The sequence below is a fragment of the Ovis canadensis genome, chromosome 1 (assembly GCF_042477335.2).
Source record: "Ovis canadensis isolate MfBH-ARS-UI-01 breed Bighorn chromosome 1, ARS-UI_OviCan_v2, whole genome shotgun sequence".
NCBI lineage: Eukaryota > Metazoa > Chordata > Mammalia > Artiodactyla > Bovidae > Ovis > Ovis canadensis.
Genome location: NC_091245.1, coordinates 162355747 through 162377334, shown reverse-complemented (window position 1 = coordinate 162377334; position 21588 = coordinate 162355747). Strand labels below are relative to the sequence as shown.

The window sequence follows — 21588 nt, the reverse complement described above, 5'->3', positions numbered from 1 at the left end:
TGCATCCCCCTCAGTTCTAATCATTGAGCCCTTTCATTGGGATCCTCAATAGCACAATTCCTATGACCATGGAATGAGGCGCATGGATATACTTCTCAACTTTGTTCAGAAAGTCACCTGTAGCCTAAAGCTTCTTAACTGATGACTTTAGAATAAGCACTAAACATCCAAGTACACAATAATTTGTAGCTTCCTCCTGTTTCTTCATGTAGCCCCTTTCCTATCACTTAGCTCCTAGAACTGTATTCCACTAAATAGTTGATTTATTTTCTCAAGTGAATCATTTATTGAAGACTATGCCTAATATCAGTCATAACAGATCAGTACCATGTCTGACATTTTTCCAGACACTAGAAATAAAATAGGAACAAATTAGAAAAAGTCCCAATCATTCTTGAGTTTTCACTTTATGGAGGAATTATATTAGCTAGAGTAGCTAACACACCCCCAAATATATAATGACTCAAACAAAATATCTCATACAGATAATTTGTCAAAAGAGTTACTCTGGGTTCAAGGTGGAGGTAGGGTTACTTTGCTGAACATATCCTTTCCACATGTGGCTTTAAGATATTGCTGGGATACAGTATCCAGTAAGCAAAGGAAAATAAATGTGGAATCTTTGTATGTCTTTATATTCTAAAATCAGAAGCAGTATTCTTTACTTCTGCTGCTATTCCATTGGATAGAATAAGTATTGCCCTTAGACAAGAGCATGTAGGGCCTCTGTCTCAAGCCCTGCACCCCATGGGGCCCATGCTCTAGGGTGCCTTCTTCCTAATTATATAAGGCCCCTGGTTGCCTGGGACTGGCATGGAACTGGCCAGAAGTCCTGCCTAAGTATATAGACATTTATAGACTTTGATGTCTAAGTATACCTAGACTAGGTCCTCTGTGAACTTTCATCTCCAGTTCTCACCTTGGGTCATCCTGTGACCCTCTACCTCATGTGCAAGGAAAACTAGATGCTGCAAAAAGCTCCAGGACTTAAGTCTATGAGATCATTCCGAATCCAGTGCCCAGGTTTTAGTTTCAGGAAGGCAGCCTGATGAGCAAATCATTCCCATTAGCTCTTGTGGTATTTCTTTGCAGGGTTGCCTAAGATTAAGGTGATTAAATTAGTTAGCATACTGATGCTGGCTGAATGTCACTCAGATTAGACATACGCTGAGTTAGAGATCTAGACCACCTATAGCTAGCACCAACAGTTGGGCTTGAACCACAACATACGAGCCCATGCATCAGCTGTCATTTGTCCACATTGTGACTACGGTGCTGATACTTGTCTGCAGCATCCACAGGTGGTAAGTAGTGGAAGAAGGTGTCTTTTATTCTGATGGTACCTAGTACCACATGTCAGGCTAACCCTTAGGAGTCCCTACGCCTATGTCTTTCAAATGATTTTGAGATTTTTATTCCACAATGACAATTTTGTTCCTATGATTGTTGTCTTCTTGCCTCCAATAGACATTGTGGCACTATGCTCATCCAAGTCAGTCTTAAGCCCTGCCGGATGGACATTTCTTAGAGAGACGTATCTTCTTTTCTTGCTCCACCCATTGGTCCCTTATCTAGCCTCTCCACTGGTGACAGTATATGGAAGCTAGTGATGTACTCAACATTCTAAGAGATCATACTCCAGGAATATAGTGATTATGATTTAAAGGGTTTAAGAGAAGGTATGGTTAGAAGATGTGCTATTGTCCTTTCCAAATGGTAACTTTAAAATGATCAGAAAATGAATTATTTTTCATACTAGTCTACATTCCCTGGATAATGCTTGCATTTGTTGTCATCACCAATGAAACACAATAAGAATTTCTGAGAAAGTCACTGAAAGCTGGTAGTCTCTAACAGGTCTTCCCAGGTGATGCAAGTGGTCAAGAACCTGCCTTCCAATGCAGAAGATGCAAGACACATGAGTTCAATTACTGGTTTGGGGAGATTCCTTGGAGGAAGACATGGCAACCCACTCCAGTATTCTTGCCTGGAGAATCGCCATGGACAGAGAAGCCTGGAGGGCTATAGTCCATAGGGTCACAAAGAGTCGGACATGACTGAAGTGACTTACCATGGCCATAGTCTCCCACAGCATGATGGATAATGCAGTATTGTGAGTAAAGACCGATGCTGAAGCTGAAGCTCCAATATTTGGCCACCCAGTGCAAAGAACTGACTCGTTGGAAAAGACCCTGTTGCTGAGAAAGATTGAAGGCAGGAGGAGAAGGGGACAATTGAAGATGAGATGGTTGGATAGCATCACTGACTCGATGGACATGAGTTTGAGCAAACTCTGAGAGTTGGTGATGGACAGGCAAGCCTGGTGTGCTGCAGTCCATGGGGTTGCAAAGTGATGGGCATGGCTGAGTGACTGAACTGAACTAGAGTAAAGATGTAATAGGCATTAGACAAATGGAGTTAGAAAAATCAGATGCAAGAGGAATATATATGGTTTAAAATACAAATACGTTCTATAAAGCCATGGGTCATTAGTAATCATACTGCTGCTAATTTTTTCTCACAATATGAGACAAGAAATTAGTCAGGAATGTCACATTTGACAATAAAAAGCCCAGAAGGGCCTCTTAATCTGAGCAAGAGGAGATGGTACCTGGACCCTGTAGAGATTCTTTCCATGCACTTATTGGACAATAAACCAACTCAGAAGTAACTATGCTCTACTTATTATTCTAAATTTTCACTGATAAATTATCATATCTCACATAGGCCCATGGATTCAATAACACACTTTTTCTTTTGCTCATTAAACTTTTCTTAAATGGGTCTCAAATTCTGTGACAGATTTTTGGTCAAGTTGTTTTCATTAAAAAGTACTGATTTTAAAAACTAATAACTTAAACTGCCACACACAAAACATATGGTCCACAAAACATTCTCCTTTCCTTCTGAAGGTTTTACGGTGCATTGTGATCATTAACCAGTCTTTTACAATTAAACTTAAATGGCCATTTGAGACAAGCAGTTCTGAGACTGTTCTTCCACCACTGACTAAGACTGGAGTGGCAGGTATTGGGGATAATATTCATTTAGCTTTCTGAGCTTTCTGGGCAGACTTAGTGACCTTGCCATCTCCAGCTGCCTTCTTATCCACAGCTTTGATGACACCCACGGTGACTGTCTGTCTCATGTCACACACAGCAAAACAGCCCAGGGGAGGATAGTCAGAGAAGCTCTTGACACACACGGGCTAGCCAGGAACCATATCAACAATGGCAGCATCACCAGATTTCAAGAATCTAGGGCCATCTTTCAGCTTTTTGCCAGAACGACAATCAATCTTCTCCTTCAGCTCAGCAAACTTGCAAGCAATGAGAGCTGTGTGACAGTCCAGCACAGGTGCATATCCAGTGCTGATTTGGCCTGGATGGTTCAAAATAATCACCTGAGCTGTGAAGCCAGCTGCTTCCATTGGTGGGTCATTTTTGCTGTCAGCAGCCACATTACCACGATGAACATCTTTGACAGATACACTCTTGACATTGAAGCCCAGATTGTCCCCAGGAAGGGCTTCACTCAGTGCTTCATGGTGCGTTTCTACAGACTTCACTTCAGTTGATACATTGACTGGAGCAAAGATGGCCACCATGCCAGGTTTGAGGACACCAATCTCCGCTCGACCCACAGGGACAGTACCAATACCACCAATTTTATAGACATCCTGGAGTGGCAAACACAAGGGTTTGTCAGTTGGGTGAATTGGTGGCAGGATGCAACCCAGAGTTTCAAGCAGAATGATTCCACCGGCATTGACATTTTTATGGGTGACTTTCCATCTCTTGAACCATGGCATATTTGCACTTGGCTCCAGCATGTCCAGAAACTGGCACAAATGTTACTGTGTTGGGGTTGTAGCCAATTTTCTTAATGTAGGTGCTGACTTCTTTAACAATTTCCTCATATCTCTTCTGGCTGTAGAGCAGCTCAGTGGAATCCATTTTGTTAACTCCAACAATTAGCTGTTTTACACCCAGAGTTTAAGCCAGAAGGACATGCTCATGGGTCTGCTGGTTCTTGGAAATACCAGCTTCAAATGCACCAACACCAGCAGCAACAATTAGTACAGCACAGTCCAGCCTGGGATGTGCCCGTAATCAAATTTTTAATAAAATCTCTCTGTCCTGGGGCATGAATGATAGTAACACAGTACTTGCTGTCCTCAAATTTCCACAGGGAGATATCAATGGTGATACCACGCTCACATTCAGCTTTCAGTTTGTCCAGGACCCAGGCATACCTGAAGGAGCCCTTTCCCATCTTGGCAACCTCCTTCTTGAAGTTTTCAATTGTTCTCTTGTTGATCCCACCACATTTGTAGATCAGATGGCTAGTTGTGATAGACTTCCCTGAATCTACATGCCCAATGACAATGATGTTGTTGTGGGTTTTCCTTTCCCATCTTTGCTTAGGTTTAACAGTGTTTTTCATGACACCTATGTCCTGGTGGCAAACCCATTGCCAAAAAGTGTGCCAATAACACACTTTTAGTCAAATTGTTTAAATAGATAAGGGCCCCACAAAAATATTTCCCTGGGTCTTTTTTTGTTTGTTTTTTCCAACAGCGGCTATGACTAGAATTCATTCTCATGGACACACCTAATTATAAGGGTGGATGGAAATGCAGTTTTTAAAGTACTAAGTCAAGCAAGAATAGAAAGTATTTGTGTGGAGTGTGTATGTGTGGAGGGCTAGCAATTCTATTACTGAGAGTTAGATGATGAATATGAACATGTAAGTTATCGAGTATGTTACAGTGTAAAATGTGTTTTACAGAAAAAGTTGAAATGAGAGATGGGAGTGTCTAATCTATGTTAGACTCTTAATAACACTTAATAGTGGGAGTAAAGCCATGTTCATCATAAGATTAGTTTTGATCTTATTTTGCCCATAATGGATTACTTTCTTATCTTCATACAAACTTGTGTCTATAATGAATTATTCTCTTCTTTGCTTACTTAATTTCAATTCCTTGTTTAGAGTCCAGGACAATTAGCATTTATTCAATTGAGCTCTCTTTTCTCACTGATTATTCCCTCTAGTTTTTCTGAGCACTTTTGTTTATGCTTTAACTATTCTGCCTACCTCATTCTGTACTGCATCACACTGAATAGTGCATATTCCTTGAAAACAGGATTCATCACTTACTTTTTATCTCTGAATCCCATAATGTTTACTGTTGACTTAAGTTTAGGAAGTCCTCTACACATGTTTGCTGAATTGACTTTTAGGCCTGTTCACCTTGAAAAGGTGGAGCTTCCTAGGTGGTGCTAGTGGTAAAGAACCTGCCTGCCAATGTAAGAGAAATAAGAAATGTGAGTTCGATCCCTGGGTCCGGAAGGTCTCCTGGAGGAGGACACAGGCACTCATTCCAGCATTCTTGTCTGGAGAACCCATGGATGGAGGAGGAGCCTGGCAGGCTATAGTCCATAGAGTTGCACAGAGTCACACATGACTGAAGCGGCTTAGCACAGCACAGCACAGCACTTTGGAAAGGTACCAAAGGCTCAGCTATTAGTAAGCAATTGTGTCTTAGGAAGATTCATACAACTGAGTTTTGAATGTTTTGGTGTAAAGATATAAATTATTTAGAATGAACTAATTTGAAATATTTCTTGTCAGCTACCATGGAGTTAGCCAAGAAAAATTAATTTTTAATCCTTTGTTTTTCAAAGGCCTTTGCACTTAGGATTAACTGAATATAAAAAAAAGAAAGTCATAGAGAAAAAATACAGCAAAATTTTTATAGACATTTTTCTGATGCTTAGTACATAATGGTGTATTATCAGCCTGGCCCATTACTTTCAATCACTAAAGAGCCATTAACATTTTAATAAAATAAAATGTCCCTGTCTATCTACAAAATAAAATTGCTGGGGAATTTATAAGGCATTTGAATTCTAATTTAGGAAAATTGATTTCAAAATGCCAAAATGATCACAAATCTTATAAAAGTATTTAGAAACACAAGGATGAGGATGGGAGCCTATCTTGTGAACAAGGAAGAAATTTCAGGTAAATACTGGAAAACTCATTTTTAAACCCTTTTGCCAGGACTGAACATAGAAGTTGTGACAGAGGCTTGAGGACCATGGGACAGCTGGATATTCTGACTCTTTCCCTTTTCTTCAGCTTTCCCTATGAACTACAACTGGTGAAAGGGAAGGGGCATTAGCACTTAATCTGTAATTCCTGATGTCACAGGACACATAGTAGCTGACCCAGAGGGTGGTGTTCTCCAAGATGGGACCTACAGTTTCAAAATTAATGGCAAACTGGTCCACACGGGAAACTTCTTGGTAAGTCACCAAAAATCTCTCAGATGTAGCAAATTGCACTTCAACTCCAGTGTCAGAGGGTTTACTTGAAACAATGCACACAAGCCCTTTCATCCTGAAACAGAACTTCTCTGAAATATTTTACAGGGAAGCCAGTAGGATTTGGTCCATTAGTGAACTTAGATCACAGTTAACAGGAGCACCATCCTTTCCTTGACTAACTTCTGCATTTATTATATTTTATTCAAGTTGTTATTATATTATTAATTTATTTGCCTTAAAGAGGGAGAGCACTGAAGTATTACCACTCTATTCCTTTGTTTGATGGAGACTATGAAATGCTTTTTCCTTCTATCATCTCATCCTTAAATTATTGGCTATAGTATGACTACAACATGGAGTCTGATGTCAATCTTCTCTATTACCTGGGAAGCCTACAATGCTTCCCAAGAATGTTTGATATTCCAAATAGCAGTCACTACTGAGTCTCACAGATAACTTCCAAGCTCAGCCCCTTCATTATCTCTGCTTAACATCTGGTGTCTCAGCTTGGTGCTATGTGGCTGGCATTTGCTTCTTTCCTTTTATAGCTATATGAAGTTTGTATGCATACCCAGAGACCTGCTAGCAGCAGACCTATTTTGAAAGAACAATAAAGTAAATAAATTCACTTTAATCTTTTTATACCATATTCACTGTACCATCTTAAGGTTGGTAGAAGAAGCAAAATCACAGAGAGATATATCTTTTGAATTTCATGTTTATGAAATATGAAGATTGTGCCTTAGGGGGAGTGGTAAAATAGGTGGAAGGGGAGCTGATAAAGGAGAAGGCTGTTTAAGAAAGTAGGGCTGGGGCCTCCTTGGTGCCTCAAGAGTAAAGAATCTGCCTGCCAATGAAGGAGACACGGGTTTAGGTTTGCTCTCTGATCCAGATAGATACCACATGGCATGAAGCAACTAAGCCCCTGCACCATAACCATTGAGCCTGTGCTCCAGAGCCTGGAGCTACAACTACTGAAGCCCAACAAGAGAAGTCATGCAATGAGAAACCTGAACCCTGCAACTAGAGAGTAGCCCCCCATCACCACAACTAGAGAAAAGTCAACACAGCAACAAAGACTCAGCACAGCCAAAAATAAATAAATAAATACAATTATAATTTTAGGTTCGATACAGGATGCAGGATGCTTGGGGCTGGTGCACTGGGTTGACCCAGAGAGATGATATGGGGAGTGTGGTGGGAGGGGGGTTCAGGATTGGGAACTCATGTACACCCGTGGTGGATTCATGTTAATGTATGGCAAAACCAATACAGTATTGTAAAGAAAAAAATAAATAAATAAAAAATAAAGAGCTAAAAAATTTTAAAAAAAAGAAAGTAGGACTGGAGAAAGACTTGGAGAAAACACTGGTCAGCTGGTGAATGAAAGAAGGGTGTGTGACTTCTACGGCAGCAGTGGACTAAAGGAGGGGAAGTTTGCCTACAAAATCTCTATGTTACACCTGAGCTAGCAAGGAAATGTAACATTTGAAGCTACATTTACTGAGCTAAAAGAGAAAAAAATAGAACAGAGACAAAAATCTGAGTGAGATACTCCCTCTTTTTTTAGTGGGAACAAGATCAAAATATTACAAAAAGCAAAAATATTTACAGCAAAAAACATCAATAACGTGACTTAATGGAGATTTAAGTGCATATTTGCATTGTATGGATTAATAAAGTTTATAGTCACTTTCCAGAAAAAAATATCATAACCTGGACCAGATAGTTTATTTTGCCAAATATGCTGTATTTATTTAAATATATCTTTCTCTTGTGATTGTTACTAAAGACTGGCTTAAAGTGAAGTATCATTTACTAATAAAAATATTGCTTATCACTACATGGTTACTTTTCAATGATATTTTTCTAGAAAATTGTATCTACAAGTGCACATCTGAAAGAGAGGGTTAAATCAATTGCATCTGTTTCAGGCTGTGGACATTTTTGTCTGGAACTTCCTAAAAATGGACGTTTGAAATACTGTTCATTGTATTTCAATATTAATGTTAGTTAAAATATTTTGTTAAAATTGCAAGCCAGTTTAGTAGTATGAACTCACAGAAAAATTCATTCTTATTTTCTATTTCCTATTTCTACTGCTGCTGCTGCTAAGTTACTTCAGTCATGTCTGACTCTGTGTGATTCCACAGACAGCAGCCCACCAGGCTCCTCTGTCCCTGGGATTCTCCAAGCAAGAAGACTGGAGTGGGTTGTCATTTCCCTCTCCATATAGTACTAAATGTGTAATTTTGTATGTATTAACCAAAAAAGGCATTAATTTAACACTTACTAAATATGTACTAGTTTGGCTGACATTCAGTTCAGTTCAGTTTAGTTGCTCAGTCGTGTCCAACTCTTTGCGACCCCATGATCGCAGCACGCCAGGCATCCTTATCCATCATCAACTCCTGGAGTTCACTCAAACTCACGTCCATCGAGTCGGTGATGCCATCCAGCCATCTCATCTGCTGTCATCCCCTTCTCCTCCTGCCCCCAATCCCTCCCAGCATCAGAGTCTTTTCCAATGAGTCAACTCTTCACATGAGGTGGCCAAAGTACTGGAGTTTCAGCTTTAGCATCAGTCCTTCCAAAGAACACCCAGGACTGATCTCCTTCAAGTGGACTGGTTGGATCTCCTTGCAGTCCAAGGGACTCTCAAGAGTCTTCTCCAATACCACAGTTCAAAAGTGTTAATTCTTCAGTGCTCAGCTTTCTTCACAGTCCAACTCTCACATCCATACATGATCACTTGAAAAACCATAGCCTTGACTAGACAGACCTTTGTTGGCAAAGTAATGTCTCTGCTTTTTAATCTGCTATCTAGGTTGGTCATAATTTTCCTTCCAAGGAGTAAGTGTCTTTTAATTTCATGGCTGTAGTCACCATCTGCAGTGATTTTGGAGCCCAAAAATATAAAGTCTGACACTGTTTCCACTGTTTCCCCATCTATTTTCCATGAAGTGATGGAACCAGATGCCATGATCTTCATTTTCTGAATGTTGAGCTTTAAGCCAACTTTTTCACTCTCTTCTTTCACTTTCACTGAGAGGCTTTTTAGCTCCTCTTCACTTTCTGCCATAAGGCTGGTGTCATCTTCCTATCTGAGGTAATTGATATTTCTCCCGGCAATCTTGATTCCAGCTCGTGCTTCTTCCAGTCCAGTGTTTCTCATGATGTACTCTACATATAAGTTAAATAAGCAGGGTGACAGCATATAGCCTTGGCGTACGCCTTTTCCTATTTGGAACCAGTCTGTTGCTCCATGTCCAGTTCTAACTATTGCTTCCTGACCTGCATAGAGGTTTCTCAAGAGGCAGATCAGGTGGTCTGGTATTCCCATCTCTTTCAGAATTTCCCACAGTTTATTGTGAGCCACACAAGGCTTTGGCATAGTCAATAAAGCAGAAATCGATGTTTTTCTGGAACTCTCTTGCTTTTTTAATGATCCAGCGGATGTTGGCAATTTGGTTTCTGGTTCCTCTGTCTTTCTAAAACCAGCTTGAACATCTGGAAGTTCACACTTCACATATTGCTGAAGCCTGGCTTGGAGAATTTTGAGCATTACTTTACTAACGTGTGAGATTAGTGCAATTGTGCGGTAGTTTAAGCATTCTTTGGCATTGCCTTTCTTTGAGATTGGAATGAAAACTGACCTTTTCCAGTCCTGTGGCCACTGCTGAGTTTTCCAAATGTGCTGGCATATTGAGTGCAGCATTTTCACAGCATCATCTTTTAGGATTTGAAATAGCTCAACTGGAATTCCATCACCTCCACTAGCTTTGTTTGTAGTGATGCTTTCTAAGGCCCACTTGACTTCACATTCCAGGATATCTGGCTCTAGGTGAGTGATCACACTATCATGATTATCTTAGTCATGAAGATATTTTTTGTACAGTGCTTCTGTGTATTCTTGCCGCCTCTTTTTAATATCTTCTGTTTCTTTTAGATCCATACCATTTCTGTCTTTTATTGAGCCCATCTTTGCATGAAATGTTCCCTTGGTATCTGTAATTTTCTTGAAGAGATCTCTAGTCTTTCCCATTCTGTTGTTTTCCTCTATTTCTTTGCACTGATCACTGAGGAAGGCTTTCTTATCTCTTCTTGTTATTCTTTGGAATTCTGCATTCAGATGCGTATATCTTTCCCTTTCTCTTTTGCTTTCACTTCTCTTCTTTTCACAGCCATTTGTAAGGCCTCCCCAGGCAGCCATTTTTCTTTTTTGCATTTCTTTTCCATGGGGATGGTCTTGATCCCTGTCTCCTGTACAATGTCACAAACCTCATTCCATAGTTTATCAGGCACTCTATCTATCAGATCTAGGCCCTTAAATCTATTTCTCACTTCCACTGTATAATCATAAGGGATTTGATTTAGGTCATACCTGAATGGTCTAGTGGTTTTCCCTACTTTCTTCAATTTATGTCTGAATTTGGCAATAAGGAGTTCATGATCCGAGCCACAGTCAGCTCCCAGTCTTGTTTTTGCTGAGTGTATAGAGCTTCTCCACCTTTGGCTACAAAGAATATAATCAATCTGATTTAGGTGTTGATCATCTGGTGATGTCCATGTGAAGTGTAAATCATTATAACAAGGCTCAAACACATTTTTATTAATCACAATAGGAACCATTACAATCAATACATTTCTACCAATGTGAAATAAATTTATTTATCCTGTAGGATAAAAATCTGTGTTTCAGGATTCGACACTCTTGCAAAGCATTTTCTGCCTCCTGCTGTTTGTGGAAGCATTTTCCATGCAGAGTTGCCAAGATGCTTGAAGAAATGATAGTCAATTGGTGAGATGTCTGGTTAATATGGCGGAGAAGGTAAAACTTCACAGCCCTATTCGATCAACTTTTGAAGCATTGGTTGTGCTATGTGCAGTCGGGCGTTGTCATGGAGAAGGATTGGGCCCATACTATTGATCAATGCGATCCACAGGGGTTGCAGTTTTCAGTGTATCTCACTGATCTGCAGAGCATACTTCTCAGATGGAAAGGTTTCCCTGGGGTTCAGAAAGCTGTAGTTGATCAGACTTGCAGCAGATGACCCAGCAGTGACCATGCGTGAATTTGATGCAAGTTTGGCTTCGGGAAGTGCTTTGGAGCTTTTTAGCCCAACCACTGAGCTGGTCATTGCTGGTTATCAAAAATCCACTTTTTATCACATGTCATATTCTGATCTAGAAATGGTTTATTGTTTTTGCGTAGAATAGGAGAAGACAAACTGATAATTTTTTTGAGGTTTCTGTCAGCTCATGAGGCACCCACATACTGAACTTTTTTACCTTTTCAATTTGCTTCAAATGCTGGGTTATTTGGCATCTTCTCTTGTAGTTATAAGAGACTCAACTTCAGTGATCCTTTCAGTTGATCATTGTCAACTTCCAATGGCTGGCCACAATGCTCCTCATCTTCAAGTCTCTCATCTCCTTTGCAAAAACTTCTTGAACCACCACGGCATCGTACATTCACTAGCAGTTTCTGGGCCAAATGAGTTATTGATGTTGTGAGTTGTATCTGCTGCTTTATGATCCATTTGAACTCAAATAAAATTAGAAAATGCTCAAATTTGCTTTTTGTCTAACTTCATTTCCTTAGTCTAAAATAAATATAAAATAAACAGCAAGTAATAAGTTATTAGCAGAAAATAAATAAATAAAGCAAGAAATGTGCATTAAAATGATGTATAACATAACCGTATTTATTTACGAATGTATTCCAATATCAAAAGGCAAAGTTCAGCAATTCAAAACTGCAATTACTTTTGCATTAACCTAATAAATACTTCCCAGGTGGTGCTAATGGTTAAGAACCCACCTGCCAATGCAGGAGACATAAGAGATGTGGGTTCGATCCCTGGGTCAGTTCATGTTTGGGATCGCATGTACACCCGTGGTGGATTCATGTCAATGTATGGCAAAACCAATACAGTATTGTAAAGTAAAATAAAGTAAAAATAAAACTTTTTTAAAAAAAATTGTAATAATAAAACCTTAATCCAAAAAAAAAGAGAAATATCCCCTGGAGAAGGGAATGGCAACCCATTCCAGTATTCTTGCCTGGCAAATCCCATGGACAGAGAAGCCTGGCAGGCTATAGTCCATAGAGTTGCAAAGAGCCACACAAGACCGAAGTGACTTAGCACACAATAAATGCCTAGAAAAACTATAATATGTGTACATATGCATATATATATATTAATTCCCTATGTAACTGCATTTTCTGAACTGTGTGGCTTTATAGAAGATGAAAAGCAAAAAATGTGAAATTTTTAATACACTCTATTATATGCAGCAGTTTTGAGTTCACATCATAGTAAATTATAGAGATTTAGAAATTATAGAGATAATTCAATATAATTATAGAAATTATAGAGATTTCTATATACCCACCCTGTTTTCCCTACATATGCATAGCCTTCTTCAATATCAAAATTCCACACTAGAGTGGTACATTTGTTACAGTTGATGAACTTGCATTGACATATCATCACCCAAAGTCCACAGTTCACAACAGGGTTCACTGTTAGTTGTGTACATTCTGTGGGTTTGGACAAATGTTTAACATGTGTACACCAATATAGTATCAAAGTAGTTTTACTATTCTAAAAGCCCTCTGTGCCCTGCCTATTTATCCCTCCCTCCCTCGCATCTAAGCTCTGACTACCACTAACCCTTTTTCTGTTTCTACAGCTTTGCCTTTTCCCAAATGTTTTATAGTTGATATCATACACTATGTACCTTTTCAGACTGGTTTTAATTACTTAGTAATGTCCCTATGAATCTTCCATATCTTTTCATGGCTTGGAGCACATTTATTTCAGCTCAAAAAATCATTCCATTGTATATTTCCAGGGGCACAACTGCTGCATTATGTGGTAAGAGTATATTTAGACTGTAAGAAACAGCCGGACTCTCCTCTAAAGGGGCTGTACCATTTTGTATTCCCAACAGCAATAAATAAGAGTTACCATTGCTCCCCACTCTTGCTAGCATTTGGTGTTGTTAGTGTTTTGGATTATAGTCATTCTAATAGATGTGCTGTGATATCTCCGCTGTGTTTCAATTTTTAATTCCTTGATGGCATATGATACTGAGTATCTTTTCATATGCTCATTTGCCATCTGCATATTTGCTTTGGTGTGTTTTCTAGTCAGATCTTTGTTGTTTTCATTTAGTTGCTAAGTCATGTCCAACTGTTTGCAACCCCAAGGATTGCAACCCACAAGGCCCCTCTGTTCATGAGATTCTTCAGGCAAGATACTGGAGTGGGTTTCCATTTCCTTTTCCAGTTCAGATCATAGGTCAATTTTAAATTGGATTATTTCTTTCTTATTGTTCAATTTTAACAGTTCTTTGTATATTTTGCATAGCAGCCCTTTATCAAATAGCTCTTTTGAAAATATTTTCTCCCAAACGTTGGCTTTTCTTCTCATACCCTGTCTTGAAGAGAGGGTATATTAAATGTTAATTAAGTCCACCTTATTAATTCATTTCTCCATGAATTGTGCTTTTTGTGATGTATCAAAAAGAGGCATCGCCATACTTATAGGATCACAACTAACTGTGTGGATCACAACAAACTGTGTGGATCACAACAAACAGTGGAAAATTCTTAAAGAGATGCATTACCTGCCTTGCCTTACCCTACCTGCCTCCTGAGGAATCTGTATGCAGATCAAGAAGCAAAAGTTAGAACTGAACATAGAACAACATACTGGTTCCAAATTGGGAAAGGAGTATGTCAAGGCTGTATATTGTCAGCCTGCTTATATGCAGAATACATGATGCAAAATGCATGATGGAAGCATCATGCTTCCAGCACAAGCTGGAATCGAGATTGCCAGGAGAAATATCAGTAGCCTCAGATATGCAGATAACACCACCCTTATGGCAGAAAGTGAAGAAGAACTAAAGAGCTTCTGGATGAAAGTGAAAGAGGAGAGGAGAAAAGTTGGCTTAAAACTCAACATTCAGAAAACTAAGATCATGGCATCCGGTATCATCAGTTCATGGCAAATAGATGAGGAAACAATAGAAACAGTGAGACTATTTTTTTGATCTTCAAAGTCACTGCAGGTGGTGACTGCAGCCATGAAGTTAAGAGACACTTTCTCCTTGAAAGAAAAGCTATGGCCAACCTAGATGGTATATTAAAAGCAGAGACAGTACTTTGCCAACAAATGTCCATGTAATCAAAACAATGGTTTTTTCCAGTAATCATGTATGGATGTGAGAGTTGGGCCATAAAGAAATTTGAGCATTGAAGAACTGATCCTTTTGAGCTGTGGTGTTGGAGAGGACTGTTGAGAGTCCCTTGGACTGCAAGGAGATCCAACCAGTCCATTCTAAAGGAAATCAGTCCTGGGTGTTCATTGGAAGCACTGATGCTAAAGCTGAAACTCCAGTACTTTGGCCACCTCACGCGAAAAGTTGACTCATTGGAAAAGACTCTGATGCTGGGAGGGATTAGGGGCAGGAGGAAAAGGGGACGACAGAGGATGAGATGGCTGGATGGCATCACCGACTCAATGGATGTGAGTTTGAGTGAACTCCGGGAGTAGGTGATGGACAGGAAGGCCTGGCATGCTGCGATTCATGGGGTCGCAGAGTTGGACACTACTGAGTGACTGAACTGAACTGAACTGAACTGACCAAGTTTAAATTGAGTTGTTTGTTGTGTAATCATCAGCTCTGAGCTTAAAGAAAAAAATATATATATATATATTTTATGTGACTAAGAAAAGTAGGGGGGGGGAGTTTCTCCTTTCGTCCTCTTTGAGAACCCCAGAATCCTATCTTCACTTCAAGAGCCCCAGACCCCTTTCTCCTCCTCAGGTACCCTAGACTTCTTATCAACCTGCCTAGGAATTGACTCTCTCAGTCACAAAGAGTCAGACATGACTGAGCAATTAAACTGAACTGATACTCACAGGAAAAACTTTGGGTCAGACCTAGGGTTTTTTCCCAAATTCACCTGTTCTTTGCACATTGATGTTCAGTTGTTCCAGCATTATTTGCTTTAAAAAAAAAAAAAAAAAAACACCACAACTAATTGCTCTATTGTTTTGCTTTGGCTTTTTTGTCAAAGATCGGTTGACCATATTTATGTGGGGCTATTTCCATGCATTCTATTCTGTTCTGTAGATTTACAGGCTTCCCCACTGGTTCAGTGGTAAAGAATCTGTCTGCAATGCAGGAGATGCAGGAAACATACTTTCAGTCCCTGAGTCAGGAAGATCCTTTAGAGAAGGACATAGCAGCTCACTCCATTATTCTTGCCAGGAAAATCCCATGGTCAGAGCCTGGCAGGCTACGGTCCATAGGGTTGCAAAGAGTAGGACATGACTGAAGTGACTGAACACAGCACATCTGTCTATTATTTAACCAGTATCACACTGTCTTGATGACTAGCTTTATGTTAAGCCTTAAAGTCTAGCAGTGTCAGTTATCTGATTTTGTTCTTCTCCTTCAAAATTGTAGTGGCTACTCTGGGTCTCTTGCTGTTCTATAACAAGTTTAGAAGTCAGCTGAGTTCAGTTCAGTCGCTGAGCTGTGCCTCACTCTTTGTGACCCCATGGACTGCAATATGCCAGGCTTCCCTGTCCATCACCAACTCCTAAAGCTTGCTCAAACTCGTGTCCATCAAGTCAGTGATGCCATCCAACCATCTCATCCTCTATTGTCCCCTTCTCCTGCCTTCAATCTTTCCCAGCATCTGGGTCTTTTCCAGTGAGTCAGTTCTTTGCATCATGTGGCCAAATTATTAGAATTTCAGCTTCAGCATCAGTCCTTCCAATGAATATTCAGGACTGATTTACTTCCAGATTGACTGGTTTGATCTCCTTGAAGTCCAAGGGACTCTCAAGAGTCTTCTACAACACCAAAGTTTGAAAACATCAATTCTTTGGTGCTCAGTTTTCTTTATGGCCCAACTCTCACATCTATATATGACTACTGGAAAAACTATAGCTTTGACTGTACGGAATTTTGATGCAAAGTGATGTCTCTGCTTTTTAATATGCTTTCTAGGTTAGGCATAGCTCTCCTTCCAAGAAGCAAGTGTCTTTTCATTTCATAGCTGCAGTCACCATCTGCAGTGATTTTGGAGTCCAAGAAAATAGAGTCTCTCACTGCTTCCACTCTTTCCCCATCTATTTCCATGAAGTGATGGGACTGGACGCCAGGATCTTAGTTTTTTGAATGTTGAGTTTTAAGCCAACTTTTTCACCTTCCTTTTTCACTTTCATCAAGAGGTTCTTAACTTCCTCTTCACTTTCTGCCATAAAGGTGGTGTCATCTGCATATCTGAGGTTATTGAATTTCTCCTGGCACTCTTGATTTCAGCTTGTGCTTCATCCAACCCGGCATTTTGCATAATGTAATCTGCATGCAAGTTACATATGCAGGGTGACAATATACGGCCTTGACGTACTCCTTTCCCAATTTGGAACCAGTTCATTGTTCCATGCCCGATTCTAACTGTTGCTCCTTGACCTGTATACAGATTTCTCAGGAAAGTTTAGAAGTAGTGCATCAGTACAGTTTAGAAGCTTAGAAGTAATACATCAGTATCCACAAAATAACCTAACCGAATTTTAGGTTACTGCATAGAGTCCATAGATTTCGTGTGGGTAAAACTTACATTTCAAGTCTTTCTATTTGTGAAAATTGAATATTTCTCCATTAATTGATTCTTTGATATATCTCTTTAGAGTTTTGTAATTTTCCTCCTACAGATCTTAAATATGCTTAATTATACTCATACCTGAGTGTTTGGGGTTCTCATATAAATAGTATTACATTTTAATATAAAATTCCACTTGCTCATTGCTCATACATAGAAAAATGATCAACTGTTGTATATCAACCTTATATCCTTCAGTTTTGGTATAACTACTCATTATTTTGAGTAGTCATTTTGTTCATTCTTTTAGGTTTTCTATGTATTCAAGCAGGTTATCTGAAAACAATGAGAATTTCTTTTCCCAGTCTGCATATATTCTATTTCCTTTTTCTGTCTTATTGCATTTTCCAGGAGTATTAATACAATGTTGAAAAGCAATGGTGACAAAGGACACCCCTGCCTTGTTCCAAATCTTAGTGGGGAAATTACAAATTTCTTACCATTCAGTATGATGTTACCTTTAAGTATTTTGTAGAGGATCTTTATCAAGTTGAGGAAATCCCCCTCTATTACTAGTTTGCAGAGTTTTTATTATGAATGGTATTAGATTTTTTCAAATGATTTTTCTATATATATTGATATGATTATGTAATTTTCTTCATTATCCTTTGATGTAATAGATTACATTAATTGGTTTTAAAATGCTGAACCAAGACTGCAATACCTGGGACAAATCCTCTTGAGCATTGTGCATAATTTTTGTATACACTGTTAAATTTTATTTGTTAATGTTTCATTGGGAATTTTTATATCAATGCTCATGTGAAATATTATTATGTAGTTTTTTTATAATGCCTTTGTTTTGGTATTAGGGTAATTCTGACTTCATAGAATTGGCTTCCCTGATGGTTCAGATGGTAAAGTATCTGCCTGCATTGCAGGAGACCCAGGTTTGATCCTTGGATTGGGAAGATTCCCTGGAGAAAGGAATGGGTATCCACTCCAGGATTCTTGCCTGGAGAATTCCATGGACAGAGAAGCCTGGTGGACTACAGTCCTTGGATGGCAAAGAGTCAGACACGACTGAGTGACTAACACAGGGAGGGACTTCATAGAATGAGGTAGGGACTATTCACTCTGCTAAGATGAAGACAGTATTAGAGTATTAAGAATGGAGATTTTATCATTCAAAAGTATTTGTATTTTTCTATTTGATCAAAGTTTGTGGCTAATAAACCTGGATTAAAATCAGAAAATTATGTTCTTGGATTCTTTCCTTGCCAGAAGTTTAAAAAAAATTCATGTGTAACAAAACAATGTGGGCTTTCCTGGTGACTCTCTGGTAAAGAACCTGCCTTCCAATGCAAGAAACAATAGTTTTTTTCCTGGGTTGGGAAGATCCCCTGGAGAAGGAAATGGCACACCACTCCACTCCACTCCAGTATTCTTGCGGGAAATTCCATGGACAGAGGAGTCTGACGAGTTACAGTCCATGCAGTCGCAAGTGTCAGACAGAACTTAACGACTAAACAAATAAAAATTAGGTGTTTTTATAGCACAAAATAATTTCCTTCTGCTTGTTTTCGTTTGTTCCCTGAGATAGTTCCCTTGTCCTTTTTGAACATATTAATTAAAAATTGAGGTTATCGTTTCAGATCCTGTAGCTAATGGCAACATCTTATAAAACTAAATTTAATTAATGATCATAACTTCTTCTCTAACTACGGGGTGATTCCCGGACAAGAATTAGAGAAATCAGGGACCCTCAGGGAGAAAACCAAAAATAACAACTTTAGAGAAAGTCTTTTAGGGAAGCAATATTAACACAATAAGTCCTGATTGTTTAGAAACATTCTTAAAGTTGGGTTCCAAGGATATTAAGTCATTACAACTTTTTCTTATATTAGCATGAATTTAGAGTATGATACATTTCATAGAGCTAAAGGAGTTAGACTACCACAATTATTTCCACAGCATGTGAACACACGTGTGCACACTCACATGCACCCACATATACATATGTCACACACATTCCATGAAAATTTCCATTCATATCCTCTTTAGTCCCCCGTAGGAAGGAGCACTGAGTGCCTTAATGAAACCAAACCTGGAACTTCTAAGTTTGTCTATGGCCGTGCTGGGAGAGAACTCTGTAGCTTACATAGCAGCACTGACCAACAGAACTTTCTGTGATGATGGAAACATTATGTTATGTATAAATAGTACATATATATGTTATAATTATGTATATGTACAATATTATATGTATATATGATATTGTACATATATAATACATATATATGCCATATATAATATGGTATAATATATATATGTAATATTTAATACTATTACACTAGCTGTATGTGGCTAATGGAGTATGTGGAGTGTGACTAAGAATGACAGAAATAGAGCTTAAGTTTCATTTAGTTATATTAATTTAAACTAAAATTTATAAGGTGACTAGCAGTTACCATATTGACAGAATAATATATAGACTCTATACTTTCTTCATGATTTTCCCAGGAGTGAGCTCCTGCTTTACTGCTCTATCACATGGTACTTAACTCTGGCTACACATTACAGTACCCTAGGGAGTTTTAAAAACATCAACTTTTTAGCTTCACGACGATTTTATTGGGAATCTAAGGCTCAGAATAATTGCTGCAGCCCAAGTGTGGACTCACAAACCTTTCCTTATCTCTATTAGTACAGGTGCAACCATTTAAACTAGAAGCTATTCAAAGCCTTGTGATAACAGGATGAGAATAGGCTGAGAAGATGCATTTATCCCAATCACTGATTCTCCAAATGTGTTCACTGGGATCCTAGATCCATAGAAGAGAGGAGAAATTTTGCTATCAAATAATCTGAGATATTTTAAATAAAATTTCAAATGAAGAAGTCAAACTTCTTTATTATAGAATTTCTCAGAAAGTTTAAATACTAATGTATCAACCATTTCTAAGAAGAAGAAGGATTCCCCTGGTGGCTCAGATGGTAAAGAATCTGCCTGCAACGCAGGAAATCTGGGTTTTATCCATGGGTTGAGAATATCCCCTGGAGAAGAGATGGCTACCCACTCCAGTATTCTTGCCTGGGAAATACCACGGACAGAGGAGCTTGATAGGCTAGAGTCCATAGGGTCGCAAAAAGTCAGACACAACTGAGTGACTAACACACTTTTCAAGAAGGATAAGGTGTACCAAGGTGGCTTTTTTCTTACAATTTTCTTGGCCAGGATTTACTTCTAGAGTAGTGTTTCACCGACTATATCTTGAAAACAAAAAAAAATATTGGTAAAGTGGCTTATGAAGTAAATAAATTCTCCTATTACCAAACTGAAAGATCAAAGTCTGATTTTATTAAGAGAATGGGCAAATTTGCTCACCATATTTATGCTAATTTCATTTTAGCTAATTCCCTCAATAGACACTGACTGATTAGATTCAAATGCTTGGTTTCAAGTCTAGGTTCTAGAGTTCAGTTCAGTTCAGTCTCTCAGTCGTGTCCGACTCTTTGCAAGCCCATTAACCACAGCACGCCAAGCCTCCCTGTCCATCACCAACTCCTGGAGTCCACCCAAACCCATGTCCATTGAGTCAGAAATGGCCAAAATTGTAGTCTTGCTTCTACCATACTCAAGAAACTATGACTGATCTGAAATCTTACTCTGCTTGCAAGCTAACAACTTAGCCTGCCACACTATCATCATTAGTGGAGAAAGACATGAAACTATTGAGTCAAAGACAGAGGATTTTTTATTGCAAAGCACAGAAGGCACCATGAACTTCATGTTCAATGTGTTTCTCTTCACCCTGCGCCCAGAATGCCATGCTGAGAGGTACAAATAGATGCTATATAAACAGTAGGTTTACATCACAGTGAGGAACTTGGAGCTTAAGAAGTCCTTATCTTATGAGTTGTTGGTGTCAACCTGCCCCAAAAGTTCTCTGTAGAGAGACATTATCATAATTTTCCTAGTCTGAAAACAAATCTTTTGCTCTGGAAGATGTTGCTATTTCTATCTTCCAAGGCTGTTTGCTATACCAACATTCTTGAATAGACTGTTGCTATTGTTCAGTTGCTCAGTCATGTCCAACCCTTTGCTATCCCATGGACTTTGCACATCAGGCTTCCTTGTCCTTCACTGTCTCCCGAAGTTTGCTTAAATTCATGTCCATTGAGTTGGTGATGCCATCCAACCATCTCATCCTCTGTCACCTCCTTCTCCTCCTGCCTACAATCTTTCCCAGCATCAGGGGCTTCTCCATCGAGTTGACTCTTCATATCAGGTGGCCAAAGTATTGGAGTTTCCGCTTCAGCAGCAGTCTTTCCAATGAATACTCAGGGCTTATTTCCTTCAGGATTGACTGTTTTGATCTCCTTGCTGGACAAAGTACTCTCAAAAGTCTTCTCCAACACCACAGTTGAAAAGCATCAATTCTTCAGTGCTCAGCTTTCTTTATGATCCAACTCTCACATCTATACATGACTACTGGAAAAACCATAGCTTTGACTGTATGGACTTTTGTCAGCAAAGGGATATCTCTCCTTTTTAACATGCTGTCTAGGTTTGAGAGAGTCATTTCCTAGGCAGGTTGATAAGAAGTCTAGGGGTCC

General features: G+C 39.1%; 1 pseudogene; it reads right to left on the bottom strand.

Annotated features, from left to right (window-relative positions):
* Positions 1-2766: 2766 nt before the first annotated feature.
* Positions 2767-9284, bottom strand: LOC138430435 (elongation factor 1-alpha 1-like; annotated as a pseudogene).
* Between the last annotated feature and the right edge of the window lie 12304 nt (positions 9285-21588).